Source organism: Protopterus annectens, chromosome 10.part0 (assembly GCF_019279795.1).
Source record: "Protopterus annectens isolate FY-2018-M chromosome 10.part0, PAN1.0, whole genome shotgun sequence".
Classification (NCBI taxonomy): Eukaryota; Metazoa; Chordata; order Ceratodontiformes; family Protopteridae; genus Protopterus; species Protopterus annectens.
The window spans coordinates 347,139,157-347,161,614 of record NC_056744.1 but is presented as its reverse complement, the minus strand read 5'-3'; positions in this window follow the sequence as shown (position 1 = coordinate 347,161,614).

Genomic DNA, 22,458 nt, shown 5'->3' with positions numbered 1-22,458 from the left:
AAGCACCTCCCATTTCAAGTATTAGGGTATATGGCTTGATCAAACCTTAAACTTTCATTTCCACATTGAGAAAAATAGATAAAAAATGTCTCCTATTCAGGGCCTATAGAATCAGAGCTGTCACTGGGAAAAATGTATTATTTACTCAGATGGAATATAATTTACTGTAAAAAACAACACAAACCTACAAACGATGTCTAACAAAATCTGTCAATTTATAGCTAACTCCCCAAAATCAAAACACCATTGCCTGACCACTAAAAAGGCTAACTGGTCACCAATAAAGCCAAAAGCCAACCTCTTACTATGACCCTATCTTCAAATTCTTGCACCTAGACACTCCCAACCATGCCCTCTAAACTCTCTCCTCTAACTCCTACCTACAGACTAGTAGCCAGTCCTCGTGTGGGCCACCGCTCATCACACAGCCAAGACCAATCTGATGTGTACCAGAAACAGATTCTCTCCACTAGGCCATATAACATGGCATGGACTATCCTAGAACCTAAAGAATATTACAACACACAACAAATTCAGACCACTATTTAAAGCATACCTGTTGAAACAAGTCCAGCATAAATACCCTGATGCAGGCCGTATAACCATCCATCATTTCTGCATCTGTTATCATGTCAGACTGTTCTCTCTTCCATTAAATGGCTAAAACCTATATACCTCTCTATCTTTACACACACACACACACACACACACACACACACACACACACACACACACACACACACACACACAAATATATTTATACTTATATGGTTTACTATCACATTTCCAAAGTGCAGGGTATCGCGTGACACATGGCGTATCACTGTTTTCAAAACAGCAGTGAAACAAACCAAAAATTATCGATTTTGAATGCTCGAGTGACACGTTATACTCACTCATTCCTGATTCAATGTGCTGGGAGATCACAGTTCAGTGGGAAACGGGGAATTAGCCCATTTCCTCACTGAAGTGCGATCTCGGAGTTGGTTTAATGTGTAGGGGGTATGGAGGGAGTAGCATTAACGTACCATTGACTGTAGAGTGTAATGGTACATTAATTTGTGACTGACGTCACCTCCTGCTATGTTGAATACATTTAACCACGGTTGTCGATGTATTCATTTTTGCCTTGGTTTACTTTTCAGCATTCTGGATTCAGCATTTTGGGTTGACATTGTAAACGGTCGACCGAAGTGGATTCAGAATGCCAACAGTAAACCTATTTATATACGTAAAAGTATATGTTTTTTATGTCTTTGTAATCAAAATCATGAATGGTAATATTTATAGTTTCTGATTTCATGTTATATACTCATGCATTTATGTTTAACATGTTGTTTCTCTGCAACATGAACTGATTTGTTGATTATTGGAGCTTTGTACCTGTCAGCGCAAACAAAATACACAAGTCATTTACATTAGCCTGTTACTAGTGAAGTACTTAATCAAAGTTCATTTCACTTATAACATTTGTATATTAAGTCTGTATATTTATAGCCAGCTTAAATAGCTGAGACAAATAGTCAGGTTGAGTATGGTTCCTAATAGATGCCTCATATTCTCAAACATTTTGTAGTATCAAAATCAAGGCAAATTAAGGTGCACACACACACACACACACACACACACACACACACACACACACACACACACACACACACACGCGTGTGCGTGCGCACACACATGCACACACACCCACATATGTGTGCACTCGTGAGCTTGTCTGTCTTTTATATATATATAAAACTTTATACTGGCTATAAATGTCACTGAATGCAAAAATACAGAATGGAAATACTCATTTTTAACTGACAACATTTGAGGAAAATCAGAAATGCCCTGGCTGCATCACATCTGTAAGGTCAGACTTATGAGTAGTGTAGTGCGTAAGTGTTGTTTCTATGAATGATATGTGACTGTGAATAGATGATGGGGTATGCATGCATATATATGCATTCTGCCACAATCACTTGCAAGTGAGGCAGTTACACAAATGTGGATCCTAAGAGCAGGCTTTTGCTTCATTAAGCCATGCATCCAGTGGTAGCTTTCAGGGTGAGGATACAGGAGCATGGACATGCATGGTGAAGGCACTGTGCACCCCAGGGGTTACAAAGGAAGCTCAGTCTCCTCATCCAGGGGATGGAGGCTGCTGCTATTACAAATTTCCATAGAAATGGGATTCTGGTAAGGATACAGATAATCCTCATGGCTGTTTCTATGACCCCCCCTGCACTGATTCCCCTCTCATATATGTTGTGGGTAACAGAATGAATGGACTCTAGTCCAGTGGAGAGAAGCTTGATGGTCAGAAGGCATAGGGGCCAGAAATGACCTATGAAAAAATAAATGCTGTGAATCCATTCTCATCATGCCCCAGTCATTGTGCATGTGCATTATTGTGATAAAATGCATACACACACAAATACACAAACTGTACTTGATACACTGCTCCCAGGTTGGCAACGTGCATGCAACCTACTATTAAAACACATAAACACAAACCATGCAGTGACATAAACAAATAGCAGTCATTTAACATAAACATACTATTTATGTACTATTTAAGTTCTACTCTCCATTCATTATACAGCTGTTCTATACTCTAAGGTTGCTAAAACAACCAACAAACGTGTATGGCAACTCTTGGAGTTGGACCATGCTCTGCCCACATGTCCACTTCAGTCACATTTTTCAGTAACTCTGCATTATATTTGTAGACAGCACTCTTCTGAGGAGAGCCACTGTGTTTACATGGCTCATGTCACAGTCATACAGTAGTCAATATCACAAGATACAGCCTACAACCCCTACATTCACATGAAGACTACCACGGGAGGCATGGCTTAGTGAGTCAAAAACCTGCCCTTGGGATCTACATTTGCTTCACTGCCCCACTTGCATGGGATGGTGGCAGTATGAATTTTGCTCTGCCCCATCTCTCTACACCAGGATGGACATGCTCATCATCCAATGACATTTATTTTTTTACATCAAATGTCAATAAATATATAAATAAACAAATAAATCCCTTGTCAGCTCCTTCAAGCACCTGCACCTGTCATAGAACTTGAGTCACCAAGGTCATAGTCAGTGATATGTCCCTCAGTAGCACCGAAACTGATTCATTGCTTTTATTTTGATACAGCTGTATTATATTCAGGAATTACATCTGGGATTCCAACATTTCTTGGATAAAATGCAATGTGGCTATCTAGCTCATTAGATGAGGGCATATTAGTCCCAAAGAGTGAGATTCAGAAATCATTTATACTTGTTTTAAATGAGTTACACTGTGTGAGTTACATGTAGTGTGAAGCCTACTTACAAAGCAGCAATGCATGGAGCAACTTGCTTAGACTTCAGAGTGCTTTCTGAACCTACCTAAATGTTTATTGAATTTCAGATCTGAATTTTATTTTGCTACAGTGTAACCTTTTCGAAGTACCATTAATTTATCCATTTAGTCTAAAAGCCTGTTGCTTGAAGGAAATCCCAAACTGTATTTTAGGAAATGTATTAATGTTTGTTCAGTTTCTGCACTAACTTTCACATAACATTTTCGAACAAAGAGATTTTTTTGTTGTGGCATCATTTGAATTGCACATTGTGGCTATGGTTCATAGGTGACTATTGCATAGGTCACTGCAAATTAGCAATGGTAGCAGCAATGTGCCAGGTGTAGGCAGTTTTAAGACACAGACAGCATTACTATGCACTGGTCAGAATAATCCAATATATGGCTGTCTATTGAAATGTTGGCACTCGAAATGCCAAGTGCAGAGAAACTCAAAAGAAGACAGAAAACACAGGAAAAGAGCAACTTTTGATAATCTCTCTTCTCCTTTAACCTTCTTTTTGCAAGGGAGGCAACCTCCTGTGCACCCCCTCCCATGTAGACTGCAAGCCACAACACACCACAAACTTATATATACCAAATCCAAGAATGCCATACCTGGGAGAAAAGGGAATATTCTGAGAAATGGCATCTCAGACTTGGTATATACAAGTCTGATCTGTCAGCCATTCAGTCTCCACATTTCATGACTTGACTCTAGCAGGTCCTGACATTTCAAAGGGTTACCACAGTATACCTCATATGATAATGAGTGCATAATGATATGTAGATAAAGAAGCCCATGCAAATGAGCTACACAGAATGAATATGCAAATGAAGAAGCCCAAAATGGTGGACTGATTTAGAAACATCTAAAAAGATAGCGTCACATAATGGTGCTCACCCACTCTGAACACTGGGATTCATGGTATACATGACGGTAGGAAAACAAACAGCAGTAGTGCAGTTGCATGCATTAGGAGCTGCAGGCAGAGCCCTTTGTGTCCATTTGCAACAAAATTATGAGATAGAGAGTGTGCCTGACATACAACAACCTGATACACCAACATATTGTGCAGCATGTTTAAGTGGTCAGGAATACTTTAAGGGGTGGAGCTGAATTATGTTATTCACAAGTGGAATTGAGGGGCATGCATGGTATGCCCATTCCTGTGGACACAAAGATATGTATAGCCTTAACCATATTATATATGTAGACCTTCCAGTGACTTGCAGAGGGCATATTAGGGATAATGCAGGTGTCAGCCTCATGAGTCTTAAACCAGCTCCTTGACATTATGCCTCAATATTTTAAGGAGCATATTTGGTTCCTTAGGATAACAAAGGAGGGAACCCACATTATGTGGGTCTTCTATGATGTAGGCTATTTCCCGATTTCCTGGGTGCCATAAATCACACCCATGTTGCTATCAAGACCCTACCAGGTTCAGAGTACCTTCAGTACATAAACCAAAGTACATCTGTTCTGTGAAATGCCAGGTGATCCATAATGGCTACTAATGGCCCCCATGAAGGACTGTCTCAAAAAGTTGCCTGGTCGGTTTGAATACATGTATACCAGATAGATAGACCTATACATACAAGTACCATGCATGTTGGAAGCAGACCGCATTGAATACATGTATACCAGATTGACAGACCTATAAATACAAGTACCATGCATGCTGGAAGCAGGCCACATTGAATACACGTATACCAGATAGATAGACCTATATATACAAGTACCATGCATGCTGGAGGCAGGCCACATTGAATACATGTATACCAGATTGACAGACCTATACATACAAGTACCATGTATGCTAGCCACATATAATATGCTGCTGTGTTCTGTAGAGCCTCAGTGGATGACCACAATATGGAGCAATCAGACGATGCAGTAAATGGTCTACAATACAGCCAATGCAGAAATTTAAAACAAAGTAGAGGGGTATTTGTACTATGGAAGGGACATTTCTCATGTTTAGATACCTCAGGAGAGCAACTTCAATATAGTCTGGGCAGAGGCAGCAAGAGGTGTCCAGAAGGACAGATATGCTATCGGGTGTCAATCAATCCTGACTTTGATTATGCAGGTTACTGCATTTGACCTAGTAACCACCTATGAACCTATGGTTACTGCAATGCCTTGTTCAACATGCTAGCCACCTCCAGGTAAGAAGGGTTGATTCCCCTGGCTGGTGAATGACACCAAAAACTCCTCAACCTCTGTTAGCCACTTATGTGTTTCCTCAGAATATCACTAATGCTTTACATGACACTAAAAAGAGCCAATTAGTGCAGCAGTTATGTTAACATAGTTACTCAATGCTGCTGTTTCTGAATCACTAACACAATACATTGTACTACCCAGATATGCTGGCGGTACATGTGTGCATGTCATGGTGACCATGAGGCATGTGACCAGTATGCTCATGATTGTGGCCATAGTGCCACAGTGCAGTGCTATATCTATCCTAGCATCATCGAGTAGCGCTAAGGAGCTATAATGGTGCCATGGTGTGGTGCTTCATTGCAAGATATGTGATCTACAAATGTGTGTCCATGTGCATGAGGCTAAAATTGTCTTACCTGAGCAGACCTGAGTAAGTAGCCATGGCTGCTTTAGGTATTATGGAATACAGTTCCTCAGCATGGTGTGGCAGGGAAGACATGATTTTCTTGTTATTCCTGTACTGGGTGTTTCAGGAGCACCTGCTAGGGTAATTTGATAGGTCCTTGTGGAATGTGGTTGTTTGTAATGTACTTGCCAGGATGGTGAGTGATGCTACTGGCATTGCCCATTGTATTCAGCAGTGCTAGCTTGACTACAGTAACCTAAAGTGGTGCCACCCTGACTCTCTACACTACAGGAATACATAAGTGACTGTTAGAAATGTCCTGTAAGCATTTTTTCAGTACTGTTGTCTTGTTGTATATTACCTGGTTTGCAAGTATACTTGGAAGAGCATACTCTGTTTTCTAGTGACAGAGGAGAGTTAGCTTAGCATGACTGAATACTCAGCAGGTGGGATCAGCTCTCATGCCAGCAGGAAGATGTGCATGACTTATATGTCAGATGACCACACAATCACAACTGTGTTGTTGCCATAGATGTGTAATCATTTTTCACATTGTGTCATCCTTTTGCAGGTCCAGTTATGGAAGAAGAGAAGATGAGGCCATACTCACCTCAGACTGTGCCTGCCAAAGCCTCTGGGGTGAGCGACTAGTGACCATCAGGGCTGTCTCTCTGCAGGAAGTTAATGGTTCCTTTACAGGAGGTGACCTGAAGAGCCCACTGCTGCCACTACTAGTTGGGGGAGGAGGGTGAAGTAGCCCCCCCATATTGAGGGGTGTGGAGGTGAAGCCCCGCGCCCTGGTGAGTTTAAAATTATTTAGTTTGTCTTACGATCGCTCTGGTGGCCAACTGTTTTTTTCTCCCTAGGAAAACATTTTGATGGTCTTTGATTTTTTAAGTTTGATAAATAGGGGTTGACGGACTGAGAATTCCATGAAGTGATATAGACCTGATATTTATATATATCCTTCCTTCTCTTACCTATTATGCCTTCTGGTTACCCTTGTGTTTTTTCTTCTGGTTGCTGTTCTTTCTATTCCTACTTTCCTATCTTCCCCATCCCCCCCCCTTTTATATGATGAACAGACTTGGTACTTTGCTGTTCATCCCCACAGTAGGTGATCTAGAGGCTGTGTTGTTGTCCTTAATGATGCTTCATTGTATAGGTGACCATGTACTGACCTGACCACATTAGCCTGTCTTCTTTCTGGTGTATGTGATACCGGTTATGCACCCCATAGTAACACTGCTTTAACTGATGGACAGGCTAACGCTGCTTCTACAATAAACACTCTGCGTTTTATTTATGCAGCCATTTGGCCAGCTTGCTGATGTTATTCAGTCTCTACAACATGTCTGATTAGCTGTCTGTCTTACACGTGTAGTAAAGGTGGGGTAAATTGGAAAGTGCAGTTCCTACATTCTTTTCTGTACCAGTATTTCTGAGTGTGCTATAGAAAAGCCCTTCTTGTGTGGTATGTTGTAGCAAGCCATTTGTTACAGTTTCAAAGTAGAAGTAGCCTTTTTTCTTCAGAGTAGAGGGGTGGAGGGAACAGACATGGGGACTGGGGAGCAGACCATTTCTCTTTTCTTTCTTTTTTTTTTTTTTATGAGGGGATGGGGCACTAAATTGGGGAATGACACCATTTGGAAGATGAGAGAGCTATACCTCTGATGTGTCTCTTGAAGCACTGACCCCATCAAAAATTAGCACTATACATACATCCAGCCACTAACTGCAGCATATATACGGTAGTTGGCACAGGGAATTGAGGCTATTAGCTGCTGATTAGCTGCATCTTGTGGCCCAGGGTTTGAATCCATCAGTCGCCTTTGGTCTAATTGTGTGACTTTGAGAAAGTCACTTAACCAGACTGTACTCCCAGACTGAGTCTGTAAAAGGGCCACATAGATCACCATTCTACCCCAGTTAACAAATACAAATAACTAAATAAATATACAGACCAGCACAGTGTCACAGTTAACAAATACAAATAACTAAATAAATATACAGACCAGCACAGTGTCACAGTTAACAAATACAAATAACTAAATAAATATACAGACCAGCACAGTGTCACAATAACTAAATAAATATACAGACCAGCACAGTGTCACAATAACTAAATAAATATACAGACCAGCACAGTGTCACAGTTAACAAATACAAATAACTAAATAAATATACAGACCAGCACAGTGTCACAGTTAACAAATACAAATAACTAAATAAATATACAGACCAGCACAGTGTCACAATAACTAAATAAATATACAGACCAGCACAGTGTCACAATAACTAAATAAATATACAGACCAGCACAGTGTCACAGTTAACAAATACAAATAACTAAATAAATATACAGACCAGCACAGTGTCACAGTTAACAAATACAAATAACTAAATAAATATACAGACCAGCACAGTGTCACAGTTAACAAATACAAATAACTAAATAAATATACAGACCAGCACAGTGTCACAGTTAACAAATACAAATAACTAAATAAATATACAGACCAGCACAGTGTCACAGTTAACAAATACAAATAACTAAATAAATATACAGACCAGCACAGTGTCACAGTTAACAAATACAAATAACTAAATAAATATACAGACCAGCACAGTGTCACAGTTAACAAATACAAATAACTAAATAAATATACAGACCAGCACAGTGTCACAGTTAACAAATACAAATAACTAAATAAATATACAGACCAGCACAGTGTCACAGTTAACAAATACAAATAACTAAATAAATATACAGACCAGCACAGTGTCACAGTTAACAAATACAAATAACTAAATAAATATACAGACCAGCACAGTGTCACAGTTAACAAATACAAATAACTAAATAAATATACAGACCAGCACAGTGTCACAGTTAACAAATACAAATAACTAAATAAATATACAGACCAGCACAGTGTCACAGTTAACAAATACAAATAACTAAATAAATATACAGACCAGCACAGTGTCACAGTTAACAAATACAAATAACTAAATAAATATACAGACCAGCACAGTGTCACAGTTAACAAATACAAATAACTAAATAAATATACAGACCAGCACAGTGTCACAGTTAACAAATACAAATAACTAAATAAATATACAGACCAGCACAGTGTCACAGTTAACAAATACAAATAACTAAATAAATATACAGACCAGCACAGTGTCACAGTTAACAAATACAAATAACTAAATAAATATACAGACCAGCACAGTGTCACAGTTAACAAATACAAATAACTAAATAAATATACAGACCAGCACAGTGTCACAGTTAACAAATACAAATAACTAAATAAATATACAGACCAGCACAGTGTCACAGTTAACAAATACAAATAACTAAATAAATATACAGACCAGCACAGTGTCACAGTTAACAAATACAAATAACTAAATAAATATACAGACCAGCACAGTGTCACAATAACTAAATAAATATACAGACTAGCACAGTGTCACAGTTAACAAATACAAATAACTAAATAAATATACAGACCAGCACAGTGTCACAGTTAACAAATACAAATAACTAAATAAATATACAGACCAGCACAGTGTCACAATAACTAAATAAATATACAGACCAGCACAGTGTCACAGTTAACAAATACAAATAACTAAATAAATATACAGACCAGCACAGTGTCACAATAACTAAATAAATATACAGACCAGCACAGTGTCACAGTTAACAAATACAAATAACTAAATAAATATACAGACCAGCACAGTGTCACAATAACTAAATAAATATACAGACCAGCACAGTGTCACAGTTAACAAATACAAATAACTAAATAAATATACAGACCAGCACAGTGTCACAGTTAACAAATACAAATAACTAAATAAATATACAGACCAGCACAGTGTCACAGTTAACAAATACAAATAACTAAATAAATATACAGACCAGCACAGTGTCACAGTTAACAAATACAAATAACTAAATAAATATACAGACCAGCACAGTGTCACAGTTAACAAATACAAATAACTAAATAAATATACAGACCAGCACAGTGTCACAATAGTTACTGCTGCTGCCTCTAAGTGCTTCACTCAACACTTGTGTTGCCGTGCTTCTCTTCTATTTCACGTTTGCACACCTTCCACATGTCCTGTGAGTTTTTATTGGCTGCTCTGCTTCCCTCTTACACTCCAAAGACACGCTACAGATGAATCGTTGTTCGTCCAACTTGTTCATAGTTACGGATGCAATGAATGAGTGAATGCGTTACTGCATCCAATGACTACTCTTTTTCCCAGCTTTCTGCTGCTATTAATGAATTAATGCACTTTTATTCAGTTACATGAAGTGGGCTAAAGTACTTGCACAAACGGACATGACAGAGGACACATTTATTCAAAGTACAGTAGGGACATCAGTTAAATTTAAAGCTACAGCAAAAATGAATTGATGACAAAACACAGGCTGTAAACCAGTCTAAAAAGGTACAGACGTTTTGCAGTCTTATTTGTTTTCCTTAGTCCACTTGTACTATGTTTACTTATGGTTTACTTTTATGTGATTTTATGTGTTTTATGTGTTTCTTTCATTTAGTTTACTTCTTGCTACTGTAATGGGTGTTCTGTGATAAAACAAATTATGCTGAAGTTGAAGACAGCACTGGTTCATGTGCTAGAGAACAGCTGACAAAATTTGAACAGTACCTCAGTTCACAAGCTGATCTAATATTATAATTAGAACATTTAACAGATTCAGCTAATTAGAAAGTAAATATTCATTAATTAGCTCATCATCCCTTGGACAGTAGTTATTCAGTATGCTCCCATTTGAGTCTACGGGACAGGGACTCCCAAAGGCAATAACAAGAGCTACTTACAGGAGCCGTTGTACAACCTGCAGTAAGAGACACATGAGGAGAAATAAGAAATAAAACTACTGAATACAGGAATATCTCTCTCATGCATGGTAAAGTACTGAATTGGTTGAACAATGGATTAAACATGTCACATCAGGCCTCACAACACCCATGGCAAGTAATGCTCACCTTGCTGGACACTATTGCTTGCTTGGAAAATGGGCAAGTAAAAAGAAAAAATTCTCACTGGACAGTCAGTGTTCCACATGGGAATATTAATGAATGAGTAGAAACTGCTTACAAAATGGCAAGAATTCATATGCCATCCGCAAAAAAAAAAATTTTCATAAAGCCACCATTTGTCCCCTCTGTAATAATGCATGTGGCATGCAGTAAACAAAACCAGAACCGAGCAACTACCAAATTAACAGAACAGAAAAGGCTGATTGAGCAACGAATAAGAATTTGTTCATTTTCAAGTCCATTTTGTAAGGACAGATAAAACTCTTGCAGGCAATTTTGGAAAGCTTCAGCCAAAACTTAACTGCCCTCTCCTCATACCACTGGCCATTCATATATCATCTGAACATTAGACTGTAAACAAATTTCATTGGACCCGATGTTAACCACACTCTTCCAATAATGATTTCAGGTAATCATTACTAGAAAGAGGTGAGCTGACCTGAAACAGGCAACCTAACATGCTTGTCAAAGGAAAGCCGTTAATAATGACAGATATATTTTATGGAAGTTCTTTATAGTTATTTAAAGAAAGTAATTTGGCATACTGTACAATATATTTGCAATTCAATTTATGTTATTGGCAGAGTACAAGTCAGTAATGCAACTTATTGACTTACTTTTTAATACACAAGGATTTTAACATTGAAAGGTTCGATAATTGGCACTAATGACCTGAAGACGTGTAACCAGGTGTTGCCCTCACATGTTATGAGCTTATTTTGTAACTAAATCTTGTGACTCAGCAGGTTTATTGCTGTATATAGACATGTAAATGCTCTAATCATCACTCTGTGCTTTTTGCTTTAAATGTTCTTATGGGCATATGTCAAAAGTAATGAAACAAGAGCCATATCTTTGTGCAGTTAACAAATACAAATAACTAAATAAATATACAGACCAGCACAGTGTCACAGTTAACAAATACAAATAACTAAATAAATATACAGACCAGCACAGTGTCACAGTTAACAAATACAAATAACTAAATAAATATACAGACCAGCACAGTGTCACAGTTAACAAATACAAATAACTAAATAAATATACAGACCAGCACAGTGTCACAGTTAACAAATACAAATAACTAAATAAATATACAGACCAGCACAGTGTCACAGTTAACAAATACAAATAACTAAATAAATATACAGACCAGCACAGTGTCACAGTTAACAAATACAAATAACTAAATAAATATACAGACCAGCACAGTGTCACAGTTAACAAATACAAATAACTAAATAAATATACAGACCAGCACAGTGTCACAGTTAACAAATACAAATAACTAAATAAATATACAGACCAGCACAGTGTCACAGTTAACAAATACAAATAACTAAATAAATATACAGACCAGCACAGTGTCACAGTTAACAAATACAAATAACTAAATAAATATACAGACCAGCACAGTGTCACAATAACTAAATAAATATACAGACCAGCACAGTGTCACAGTTAACAAATACAAATAACTAAATAAATATACAGACCAGCACAGTGTCACAGTTAACAAATACAAATAACTAAATAAATATACAGACCAGCACAGTGTCACAGTTAACAAATACAAATAACTAAATAAATATACAGACCAGCACAGTGTCACAATAACTAAATAAATATACAGACCAGCACAGTGTCACAGTTAACAAATACAAATAACTAAATAAATATACAGACCAGCACAGTGTCACAGTTAACAAATACAAATAACTAAATAAATATACAGACCAGCAGAGTGTCACAATATCCAAATAAATATACAGACCAGTACAGTGTCACAGTTAACAAATACAAATAACTAAATAAATATACAGACCAGCACAGTGTCACAGTTAACAAATACAAATAACTAAATAAATATACAGACCAGCACAGTGTCACAGTTAACAAATACAAATAACTAAATAAATATACAGACCAGCACAGTGTCACAGAAGTTAACAAATACAAATAACTAAATAAATATACAGACCAGCACAGTGTCACAGTTAACAAATACAAATAACTAAATAAATATACAGACCAGCACAGTGTCACAATAGTTACTGCTGCTGCCTCTAAGTGCTTCACTCAACACTTGTGTTGCCGTGCTTCTCTTCTATTTCACGCTTGCACACCTTCCACATGTCCTGTGAGTTTTATTGGCTGCTCTGCTTCCCTCTTACACTCCAAAGACACGCTACAGATGAATCGTTGTTCGTCCAACTTGTTCATAGTTACGGATGCAATGAATGAGTGAATGCGTTACTGCATCCAATGACTACTCTTTTTCCCAGCTTTCTGCTGCTATTAATGAATTAATGCACTTTTATTCAGTTACATGAAGTGGGCTAAAGTACTTGCACAAACGGACGTGACAGAGGACACATTTATTCAAAGTACAGTAGGGACATCAGTTAAATTTAAAGCTATAGCAAAAATGAATTGATGACAAAACACAGGCTGTAAACCAGTCTAAAAAGGTACAGACATTTTGCAGTCTTATTTGTTTTCCTTAGTCCACTTGTACTATGTTTACTTATGGTTTACTTTTATGTGATTTTATGTGTTTTATGTGTTTCTTTCATTTAGTTTACTTCTTGCTACTGTAATGGGTGTTCTGTGATAAAACAAATTATGCTGAAGTTGAAGACAGCACTGGTTCATGTGCTAGAGAACAGCTGACAAAATTTGAACAGTACCTCAGTTCACAAGCTGATCTAATATTATAATTAGAACATTTAACAGATTCAACTAATTAGAAAGTAAATATTCATTAATTAGCTCATCATCCCTTGGACAGTAGTTATTCGGTATGCTCCCATTTGAGTCTACGGGACAGGGACTCCCAAAGGCAATAACAAGAGCTACTTACAGGAGCCGTTGTACAACCTGCAGTAAGAGACACATGAGGAGAAATAAGAAATAAAACTACTGAATACAGGAATATCTCTCTCATGCATGGTAAAGTACTGAATTGGTTGAACAATGGATTAAATATGTCACATCAGGCCTCACAACACCCATGGCAAGTAATGCTCACCTTGCTGGACACTATTGCTTGCTTGGAAAATGGGCAAGTAAAAAGAAAAAATTCTCACTGGACAGTCAGTGTTCCACATGGGAATATTAATGAATGAGTAGAAACTGCTTACAAAATGGCAAGAATTCATATGCCATCCGCAAAAAAAAAAATTTTCATAAAGCCACCATTTGTCCCCTCTGTAATAATGCATGTGGCATGCAGTAAACAAAACCAGAACCGAGCAACTACCAAATTAACAGAACAGAAAAGGCTGATTGAGCAACGAATAAGAATTTGTTCATTTTCAAGTCCATTTTGTAAGGACAGATAAAACTCTTGCAGGCAATTTTGGAAAGCTTCAGCCAAAACTTAACTGCCCTCTCCTCATACCACTGGCCATTCATATATCATCTGAACATTAGACTGTAAACAAATTTCATTGGACCCGATGTTAACCACACTCTTCCAATAATGATTTCAGGTAATCATTACTAGTAAGAGGTGAGCTGACCTGAAACAGGCAACCTAACATGCTTGTCAAAGGAAAGCCGTTAATAATGACAAATATATTTTATGGAAGTTCTTTATAGTTATTTAAAGAAATTAATTTGGCATACTGTACAATATATTTGCAATTCAATTTATGTTATTGGCAGAGTACAAGTCAGTAATGCAACTTATTGACTTACTTTTTAATACACACGGATTTTAACATTGAAAGGTTCGATAATTGGCACTAATGACCTGAAGACGTGTAACCAGGTGTTGCCCTCACATGTTATGAGCTTATTTTGTAACTAAATCTTGTGACTCAGCAGGTTTATTGCTGTATATAGACATGTAAATGCTCTAATCATCACTCTGTGCTTTTTGCTTTAAATGTTCTTATGGGCATATGTCAAAAGTAATGAAACAAGAGCCATATCTTTGTGCTGAGTTTGTGTGTGTGTGTGTGTGTGTGTGTGTGTGTGTGTGTGTGTGTGTGTGTGTATATATATATATATATATATATATATATATATATATATATATATATATGTGTGTGTGTGTGTGTGTGTGTGTGTGCATATATATATATATATATATATATATATATATGTGTGTGTGTGTGTGTGTGTGTGTGTGTGTGTGTGTGTGTATACATATATATATATATATATATATATATATATATATATATATATGTGTGTGTGTGTGTGTGTGTGTGTGTGTATACATACTTTATGAATTTTCTTTTCAGATTTATAGTTTGGATATGAAATACTTCCTACAACAACAGTTATCATACACCAACTTTCAAACATCAAAAATTAGTAGAGGAATTATTTTACATAAATAATATAAAAAGAATATATAATCAAAATACAGCAAATACAAACACCTTAACAGATGGTCTATTTTCTAAGCACAATAATGTCCTCCAGGTTGTACATTACAGGGATATATTTGACATTTCAGGGTAGAAAGTTCCACTTCCTGCATTGTTAGATTTCACAATGTCCCTTTGTGATCTGTTAGTTCCTGTAATGTCCACCCTGTTGGGAATTATTGTTCACATATTTAATATGCTTTTTAAATTTAACATTTCTATGTATAACTAAAATTTGAGACTTTAAGATACACATTAATTCATAGACTTTAGGTAATGCCGTAATGGATGATAATATTAGTTCTGGATGATTGTCACTGTTGAAGTTTCACCCCACCCCCATGAGCAAAAATGGGAAAGGGGTTGTGGATGGATGGATGGATGGATGGATGGATGCATGCATGGATGGATGGATATGAATGGATTGAAGGATACATGGATGGATGTATGGATGTGGATGGATGGATGATGGCTGGATGGATAGATGGATGGACAGATGGATGGATGGATGGATGTGGATGGATGGATGGATGGATAGATGGATGGATGGATGGACGGACAGATGGCTGCATGGATGGATGGATGTAGATGGATGGATGGACGGATGCATGGATGGATGGATAATGGTTAGTAATATATAAAATGCATGATTTCTGAAATGTCTGATCTCTCTGTGGATCAGTGAGGGTTCAGCTATCCATATGCATATTTGAATTTGCATTTGGATGTGTTTTTGAACTTTGTTAAAGCTGATGTTCCTCTTGCAGGGTATTTTTAGAAATGTTTGGCTATTTCATATGAAGGCTTTATTTTCTGCATAAATCTGTATATTACTTTATCTTAAAATATTCAAAATTGGCTTGTGATTTATAAAATCTATTTTTACATTTAGATGTACATATGTTATGTTATTAACTTTGCCTCCTATGAACATTTAGAATTTTTATTTTTCACTAATTAATAATGAGTTATTTGTGGTTAAAATAGTCTGTCAACAGGCAAATCAATATTTTAATAATATCCACCTTCTTTTTCCCTCTCCCCTGCACTACTAACATGCCCCTCCTCTATTTTTTCTTTCCTTACACTCACCTCCCTGCTGCCGCTCCTTCCTTTTCCAGATGTTTTCCCCACTCTTTCCTTTTCCAGATGTTTTCTCCATAGATTCCATTCCATTAACCATCTCCACTCTTTGTTTTTACTATCATCTGAACTAAACTACTGTGCACCTCCAATCCCCTCTCCTTGGGCACTAACTCTAAGTAATAAAACACTCTATTGTCTTCCAGGTTTTGCAGCACTAATGTGCCAGTTTCCAAATGTATAACAACTTTTTGAACTTTGTAACACTGTGTAACTGTTCTGCATTTCTTTGATCATCCAGGGTTACCTGCTTTTTAAACTTTGTAAAAATATTTCAGCTGCATAACAGTATGTAAATTCATCTCTTTTTGTACCTTATTAATATGTCTGTGTTACTGGAGCTTTTTACCTCGGGCATCCAAAGAAGATGGGAATGTAATCTCAGTTGGACTTTCTGGTAAACAAAAATAAATACATGATTAATTATTTATCTACTTCTCCATAAATTAGATCTCTCCAGACCCTTGCACTGAACTGTCTGTTGGCATAGAGGGTTAGTACTATGAGCTGTACCTACTGTGGTACAGGGTATGATTCCCTCAGTCCCTCATTTGTCTGCTCTGTGACCTTGAGCAAGTTATTTAACCAGACATTGCTCCCAGGTCATCCCTGAAAAGGGAATGTGTGTCCAGTGGGCACACTCTGGACTTAGCAAATCTGTAGTAGGTCCATATAAGTCTAAGCTTGTTTGTCTAAAACGGATTCTCTATTATGTACACATTTTGTTAATTGCTCAGTATTTAATGTTTTCCATTATACAACAACCCCCCATTAATATTCAAAAATGTGCATGCTGATTGGTCAGCGTGCATGTTGTAAATCAGAGTTATAGTAATGGAAAAAGGTCCAGTCGCCCAGACTTTTTCCATTACTATAACTCTTTTTTTACAGCGAAGGAGAACGCAAGATCTCCATTGCTTCACACTGTCTCGCTATGTTAAATGCCTTTAACATAGCGAGACAGCTTTAAAAAAGCAACAGAGATTCTCCGTTGCTTTTTTTAAAGCTGTCTCACTATGTTAAACTCCTGTGACATAGTGAGACAGTTTGTAAAACGCAACGGAGATCTTGCTTTCTCCGTTGCTTTTGTCCACAGCTCTGATGTACTGCGGAAGGGCAGCAAGGAGGCATTATACAATGCCATTATTTAAGAAAAGTAATTATTTATTTTCTTAAATAATGTCATTGTATAATAACAATAACCCACTTCTGGGTGTGGGTAATTCTGGATTTACCCACGGTTGGCTTTGTTTGGCCACTCGGGCTTCACCCTCGTGACCAAACTACACCAACCATGGGTAAATCCAGCATTACCCACACCCAGGCATGGGTTATTGCTATATTAACCTACAGATTTGTAAAATTATTTCATATAAAGCATGATTGTAAGCATAATCAATAAAAAATAAGCAAATAGATAAGCAAGGAAAACGATAGTAGAAATGTAAGTTCATTTGTGTTTTAATGGTTGCTCGATTTGGAGACATTTTCTAAACATTATTACTTTATTGTACATAGGATGATAGGATCATAGGAGGTTATTAGGCTAATGGCCCTAGGGCACTTTCAAGCCTAGTCAAGTACAACCCCTGTTTCCAAGAATATCAAGGTATTAAGCAGGACTAAGTCAACAACTACTGCCCCTGTCCAAGAGGGACACAGGTGAAACTCCCAGGGTGAATCTGTGGTTTCCCATCCAATCATCCAAATTATGCTTAAATAGGATCAGCAAGGGGGCTCTGCTTCATCTGAATTGGAAGTTTGTTCCAGAAGAGAGGTAACCTCTGTGAGACATTTTCATCTCTCCAGCAAGTCCTGTTGGTGTCACATACTAGGCTGAGTTCCCTAGAGAAAGTGCATCTTATACCATTTGATTTATGAATGTGCAGCATTTCCATCCAAGCAAGATCTGAGATTGCTTTATATGCAAAACAGAGGTCACCTCTGAATAGTCTGTGAGACAGAGTATGGTGACAATGATTTCAGTCTACCAACATATGACATATGAACACCCTGAATTTTCTTTGTAAGAAACCTTTGAGGTCTTTCCAGTTGCTGCAGATGTCTGGTAAGGTACTTACCAAAGGTAGCATTGTACTCTATTATTGGCCTGATGAGTGAGGAGTACAGGGGAGTTATAACCTTTTCTGTTCTGGATATAATGCCCTTACTTATGAGGTGGGAGATGTAAAAAGCCTTTCATAGCAATGTGGAGACATGGTGGTCAAAGGAAAGGTTGCTGTCAACCTGTGTGCCCAAATCTCTCACTACTGATTGCATGCTTAGGGTGTTTTTATTAATGAGGTAATCTGCAAGGACATCTTTCTTGCTGAAGGGGATGATAATGCAGTTTTTGCACTATCCCTCTTGTAAGATGTTGACATAATTTGGGGACTCAATGACTGCACCCAGTTTGCAATTATCAGCAAACGTTGTCAGCCATAGGCCTTTTGTTTTAGCCTGTACATCCAAGAAGTAGGTTCATGATAGTGTTCTTCAAAGTGACTATTTTATGTTATATATATCCTTTTTAGAAGAGAGTTATAACACCATATGGGGAAGGGGAGTGCTTTTTCCAGTAATGTGATATTTTTGCAGTGTTTCATTATTTCTTCAGTAAACTCCTAAAGACAGGGATTTGGACCAGAACACACGATAAAATGTATCGAGTCCTACTGTGATGCCATCAGAGTGGTTATCACATATAGATATGACTGGAAAAGTTGTATAATATTTCTGTCGATTTATATGGGAGGAGAGGTTAAACATCAAAATGTTATAACATCTCTGTTAAAAGCCAGAATGGTTTAGAACTTCTGCTGAACTGATCTGTGAGAAAAAAAAAATAAATGCATAGTACTAGCTCTGCTTCACCACATGCACTGTCTTACTTCACCTGGCAATACCTCACAATGTCACAATGCCTTACTATGGATGGAATGCAGATGTTATATGCATAGTGGATAATTAAGCATTATTATTAAGAGAGAAAAATATATTTTGTCCCATAAACACCTTTTCTTTTCAGATGCTTTTCACCTGTGATGTGAGGCTAAAGAGATTAATCCTAAAAGTACAGTAATAGCCAATCTATGAAACAAGTTTAAAGGATTTAAACATGTATGTAACTGGTGGAGATGCTAAAGAAGGCTATAAGTGAGAGTTAATACCTGGTTTTAACATTTTGTTTTAAACTAGGTGGCACTCACCATAATTTACTTTGTTATGCATTTACAATGACCATTTCATCAAAAATCAGTCAGGATGACACCAACAAAAATGATAACCTACTCTGAGGTTTGACAAACTTGTAATTTGTTATAGCAATTGGGGGGTCTGGGTAACTATGAGGGGTTCTTTACATTTATGTAAGATTTTTTTTTATACTGGCCTGTTTTGTTTATTGAGACTGAACAGGTGAAATGACAAATTGTAATTTATTTTTACTGATGACCTGTATACTGATGGAGATCGAGTTAAGCAGCTGAGGAAACTCATACAGGTACTAATCTAATGCAGCTTTAAGAAGGAAGACTGTGTCAAAACAAGAAACCACAATATAATGGTGGGGAAAGGACTGTAAATTCAGAATGGATGTTTGGAAATTCTTCTTTACAAAAAAATGTACTAGATGCCAAGAACAGTGATAACCATCTGTCATAGTTTATGTCTGTTTCTGTATATGCCTGTGACAGCCCCTCTTTACCTTGGGCCAGTAATCAAGGAGCTTCAGTCCTCACCACTGATACTGGTGAGAGGCAGTCACTAAAAACAGGGCAGGAATGGATTTACACAGCATTTCAAATGCAGCTCTCTGCATCCAACACAATTTCCCCCAACAGCACACAGGGAACATGCTCCACTGGGACTGGATTCTCTGTGTGTTAGATCCCAAACTAGACCCATCTTGGAGTACTGTGTCCCAGTTCAAAGTATCTGGCACACACACTTGAATATCTGATTTTTTCACAAACACACACATACACACCTGGGAAAGGCTGACACAGATTCACCAGCTGTGTCCCCTCTCCAGATTACAGACTAGCTGCCACCAGCCAAATACTCTAAGGCTCTTACAAGGGGTAACCAATTATACACTGTGAAATTAATACTGATATGAATGGTAGAGTGTGATCAAAGCAGTAAAGCTTTTTGAAGTGGCCACAGAGACACTAAAATAAGCACAGGTACTCTTGAGATATTAAAAGTATTCACTAAAAGACCAGCCACAATGAAAAGGTATAAAAATATTTAATAATGGATAATAAAATAGCAAACAGGAAAAAAACTTAATATTTAGTTACAATAAACATCAGAGTTTTCAGTCACAGGAAATATAAAATAACACAGTTAGATAGAATCTCACATGCAGAAAAAGAAATAATACTAAACTAATCTCACAGTACTTTTCCTAACTAAAATAAAGAGAAACTGTCCCTAGTTAACTCACTTAATATCGCAAGGCAATATGCACTGCTGAGATGCTCACTTTCACAAGACAAGATGGGATAAGATATTCCACACAATGAACTGTACAATTAACAACTGAACTACTATTACTGCTGATCTATGATAACTGACATAGATCTTTTATATATCATATTCCAAAGAAAAACAAATAAACTGCTGCTGCCAGAATTCTGCCCTTCAGACATCACATCTAGTCACCTAACTCTGGCACAGTTCACATTCAGCATTTGTAACATACGCAACTTTTACAAATATATTTTTAATAAAATCATCTGTACAAATCAATGTAGCAATCAAATGGCATAATATTCTTTACAAAACCTCAGCCAGCCATGCTGGCATATGCCACACATGCACTGTCTTACTTCACCTGGTACAGCTGGCAATACCTCACAATGTCACAATGCCTTACTATGGATGGAATGCAGATGTTATATGCATAGTGGATAATTAAGCATTATTATTAAGAGAGAAAAATATATTTTGTCCCATAAACACCTTTTCTTTTCAGCTGCTTACTTTTCAAAATTTGGGATACTGCTCAACCTAAGATCAAAACAATGAATTAGAGGACAAACAGACTCTTAAAGAAGGAGCCAAGAAGACAATATTGTACTGGACTGGTTCCCCCTCTAAAAATAAGATGGAGTTAAGACATTCTCATGGCTTGGACTTGCAACATGGAATCCTATTTCTAATGAAATTAGGATACTTACATTATTAATTAATCTAGTTGCAAATGATTTAGTGACATTGGTTAGTTTTCCCTGGTTTAAATGAAAAACGAAACAAAACAAAAAAATCAGTGTCACTTATACTGCAGTAATAAGGTAAACAATTCTCTCTTCAATAATCTTTGTTGTCTAATGTAAAGACAAAATGTAAGTAATGTACATACTCTGTCTTTAAAACTACCCTATTATTGTTAAATCTTCTTTGCACTATTTTCCTATTGCAATAGTATTGTATTACTCTCACAATTGTAAAGCAGCTTAATATATGTTTTCTGTGATCCTTGTGAGTGCAAGTAGTAGCTGAAATGGTCAATAGATCACTCACCTACCTGGTCAACAAATATAAAATAAATGAATAAACATAAAACGCATGCAATCACCTGTCTGTTAGAGGTTCCATGAACTGTTTACAGTACTTCCAGGAAATCTGTCCAAAATGCATTAGACAACTTTAATCAATAATGACTTGTGGAAAACTATAATATACCCAAAAGACTTATCAAAAACATACCAGAATCAAGTTATGTAATTTACAAAGCTCTGAATGACCACTTGTGTGAAAAGATCTAGAACTGTTTACATGATTGGTTTAAATCAGCCTTTTCAGTAAAAAGCAAGAGGCATTGAAACGAATTAAAGGATGGAAAATTCCACTACTAGATGTTTTCCAAATATTATGGAGGTAAATAAGAATATCATGTTACTAACCTT